The sequence below is a fragment of the Equus quagga genome, chromosome 15 (genome assembly GCF_021613505.1).
Source record: "Equus quagga isolate Etosha38 chromosome 15, UCLA_HA_Equagga_1.0, whole genome shotgun sequence".
Taxonomy (NCBI): Eukaryota; Metazoa; Chordata; class Mammalia; order Perissodactyla; family Equidae; genus Equus; species Equus quagga.
Genome location: NC_060281.1, coordinates 94,116,570 through 94,120,858, shown reverse-complemented (window position 1 = coordinate 94,120,858; position 4,289 = coordinate 94,116,570).

The following is a 4,289-nucleotide window of genomic DNA, read 5'->3' as shown; positions in this document are numbered from 1 at the left end:
CACTGCTGGCTGCAGAGGGGGTGGTGGGGACTGGACCCTCTCGTGCCTGAGCTGGAGGCAGGCAGGGCAGCCACCTCGGCATCCTTGGGCCCTGGCCTGAGACTCCCCCCCAGTCTCCCAAGGTCAGCATGTCCTCTGTCCCTGGCGGGTCTGAGTCTCAGCCCACGGGGCAGGATTGGCTGGGATGGGAGCTGGCCCCTCCCCCAGGCCCCACTTCTGCAGCTGGACCTTGGGCAGCGCTGGGTCCCTCCCCTCCCTGACCCCCATTTCCTCGTCTGTAAAATGAGGCAAGAACACCTCCCCAGCAGCCCAGGCCCCACCTCACAGGAAGCAGGGGCACATTATCTCTCCCCTCCAGTCACCTCATGGAATCGCCCTGAATTTGTTCCAAACTTCCTTCCCCTGGCCTCATCCTCTCAGCTCCCACCATCCCTGGACCTCCCCACGGGGAGCTGAGTCGGGGTCCACAGGACAGCCGCTGCCCACGGCAAGTGTGTCTGTGGCCTTGGATCTGCCCTGACTCCCGCTGTCTACCTGCTGCCCGCCCCTACTGAGGAGGGAGAGGCAGCCCCGAGGGGCAAGGCCCCTAGGCACATGGTGCTCCCCACCCTCTGCTCCGCCCCCGAGCCCACAGCGGACTCAGCCTCCTCACAGAGACTGAAGCCGCAGCCGGGGGCCAGCATCTCCTGAGCCCACCCAGCACCCCCACCGCGGGGCTGCACAGAGGCTGCCCTCAGGACTAGCCTGGGCCCCAAGGGACCCCGACAACAGGCCCCTCAGCATCCAGTGAGAGAGCCTCGCCCTTCACCCAAACCCACCTTCCAGATGAGGCAAGTGAGGCCCGACTGCAGAGCAGGGAAGGGCCCGGCCCGCCCACCGTCCAGGAACCCTATGTTTCTGTCCCTGTCCTGACTCCTTTGGTCAGGGTGCGTCCCAGGAGCCCTCCTGATAGGTCATCAGCCCCTGCCTGACCAGTGCAGGAGGCGGGGAGGGGGGCAGACAACGGGCTTATTGCAGCAGCTCAACCTGCTGGGCTGGGCGGGAGGGCGGCAGGGCCAGCGCCACCCACCCAGCTGCATCACCCGCTGCATCAGGGCCAAGGCCACTGGGTGCTCACATAGCGGACAGCTGACTCCTGCATCGGGTCATTTGCCGGGCACAGGAGGAGAGCAAGTGGGGCCTGTGGAGGAGCTTTAATGAGCAATCGGGCTTGGAGGAGCGATCCCGCTGAGGGCCTCAGAGCCTCTGACCTCGGATCAGAGAACTGACAGGCTAATGAGGGAGCGCTGGCCAAGGGAGACTCCTAGGGCAGTGACCCCTGGCCAGAGGTCGAGAGGGTCTGGACCTGAGGGCCTAGGCTGGGGGCGGGGGTGGGAGTGGCCAGGGCCAAGCGCCTGCCCTCAGGACCTTGGGCAGCCCCAAATTTTTCCGGGCCTCAGTTTACCCATCCTGGCCTGCCCTTGGAACAGGAGCAATGAAGGAGATGGTTCTCTCCAAAGTGGGAGATGGGGAAACTGAGTCTGAGACCTCACCTGCCTCGCCCATTGCCCCGGCGACATCTGCGCAGAGACAGAAGGTCCCCAACCGACCTCCCCGTGGGGCTGCCGCCTGTTCTTAATCTTGCACCTTGAAAAACTTTAGGCTCTCAAAAAAGCTGCAAGAGCAGGTTAAGTGGCCATCTGCCTGCCCCTGGCCCACCATCAGGCACTGGGTGCCACCCTGTCCCTTTGTGGCTTTGTGGCGTGCCGTGCAGGGACAGCACTGGCCCCAGAGAGGGGACAAGGTGGCTTTGAGGCCTCTGGAAGCTGTGATGACTCGGGGAGGGGTATAAACATGATGGTCCTGCCTGAAGGTCAAAGTGAGGGGACTGCACATGGTGTCAGCTGCGAGTCTGACCAGGCGGGGCCAGGATCTAGAATCAGAAAGAATGGCTCACGTGAAAGACAGCAGGTCCCCAGGTCCTGCCCCGTCCCCCCACTCCCCAGGGCTCCTGGCATTATCTGAGCCGCTGTCCTGGGCTGGCAGAGTTCACAGACTCAGGGCAGCAAGTGCCCTCCTCTCCCTACGGGTGAAGGCTTCACACCGCTAAATGCTTCAGACTGCAGGCCTAGAGCAGCCCTCTAGAATCACTCAGGGTGGCACCGAGTGACCACTCACATTTAGTGAGAATTGGTGGATGGAGCAGCCCTGTGCCAGATCCCAGGAGCACAGCAGGGTAAGCCCAATAGTAGAGGGGTACTCCCAGGGACCAAGAGGCTGCAGACAGTGGGAGGACAAAGGACTGGCCCCCGAAGACAGAGGATGCCCCTGCCTACCAGCCCTGAGACCCAGGACACCTGCAGGGTTGGGGCAGAGACTCCTGGGCCCCCTGAGCCAACCCTGCAGCTGCTCCACGAGGGGCAGAGTGAGAGGCAGGCTCCACCCACCATCCTACTGATTGAGCAAGACCCCAGACTCTCTGCAGGTGGGTGTGGGGTCCTCACCTCTGGGTGTGGATGGCACCAGCCCTGGTGTGTGAGCCCCGGCAAGTGGGCGAGCGAGGGCTCCTTTGGACATGCCCCAGCCCAGGGGACTCAGCCGTGCCCCAGCACCAAAATGCCCGCGCTGTGCAGGCGTCGGCAATTCTGATGGGTTTTCACTTAACTTTCTCTTGATCACAATTACTTTGAAAACTATTAAGTGTAGTAATTAATCATTAAGTAATTATTGCCTGCTATTGTACTAATTATCTGGCCATCGGGGGTGTCACCAAGATTTTTAATTGTTGGTAATACTTCTTGAACACAAACTTCTCTACGCGTTTGCTCCCTCCCGGGGTGAGGCAGGGAGGGCCCAACGGCCTCCGAGTGGAAGGCCCTGCCCCAGTGAGTGTGTCCTGGGCCCTGGGCAGGACCCAGCTCCCTCCACACCCCGCAGGGCCCTGAATGCATGACCAGGAGTATGGCCCTCTCCCCGAGGCTGCACCCCCAGCCCCAGGCCGGCAGTCTCTCTGAGGCCTGCTGGGAGGATGGCATCGGGGAGACTGCAAAGTGTCCACCACGTGGCAGGCACCCACTGACAGCCCCACTGTCCCAAGGTCAGTCCCCAACCACTCGCTCTAGGCCCATGAGCTCCCACAAGCCTTACTGCCCACTCAGCCCCACGGCAGTCTCCAGCGTCCCCAAGAACTCTGGCTTCGGCTCTGTGACCAGCAGACACTGGAGGAGCCACCAGGAGCCACTCTCCTCGTGTGCACGGGCAGCTGCAAGGATGGGACAGCAGTGCTGGTGGCTGAGTGGGGCTAGGGATTCCTGGGGCAGGATGGAGCTGGCACCACGGAGTAACATTATGCGATCCCAGTGACCTAGCAGCACAGTGGGCACAAGCTCCCCACTCACTCCCTGCTGTTCTGAGGGTCCTCACGGTAAGGCCACCCCACCGATGCTGGTCCTCAGCTGGCAGCACGCCCTAGGGCCCCTGGTGGGCACCATCCCACTCTGTCCTCATGGCCTGCTGTGCAGAGGACACTGTGTCACCCCATGTCCCAGGTGAGGAAACCAAGGCTCAGAGGTAGGAGACTGGCAAAGCCAGGCTCTGCCCGCCTTGCCCAGATGCAGACTCTGCACAGCTGATGCCACCCAGCTGCTTCTGCCAAGCACCCGGCCTCGACCCCAAGCCACTCCCTTGGCTCCCACAGCACTGGCGCTCCCTAGCTCTGGGGAGGCCACAGAGGCTACCTGCCAGCCTGGGTGATGCGGGTGTGGACAGACTGGGGACTCCTCTGCCCATTCTCCACCCACGGTGGCTTCCTCTGCTTCAGCCTGGTCACATAGAACTTGAGTCAGTGCTGAGACAGGAGGGGGCACTGGGAGTGTCCATGAACTGAGGGCACTGGGAGTATCCATGAACCGTGGACATTCAAAGGCCCAAGTTCTTCAAGACCTGCTGAGCCTGCCCTTCTTTCCTCCTCACAATGTGCTCCCCAACGAGTAGCCATGTCTGACGTTCCGCCAGTTGCCATCAGACCAGTGTGGAGGCTCCTATGCTGGAGCAATTATTGCCAAATGATGGCGAACTCAAACGTAGTATGGGCTTGTCAACATGGAGTTCCAATAGTGGTGGTGATGGCACAGTCACAGAGATTGTAGTGACAGTGGTGGTGGTGATGATGATGGTGATGATGGTGAAGGTGGTGGTGGTGATGATGGTGAAGGTGGTGGTGATGATGATGGTGATGGTGGCGATAGTGGTGGTGGTGAAGGTGGAGGTGGTGGTGATGGTAATGGTGGTTGTAGTGGTGATGATGATGG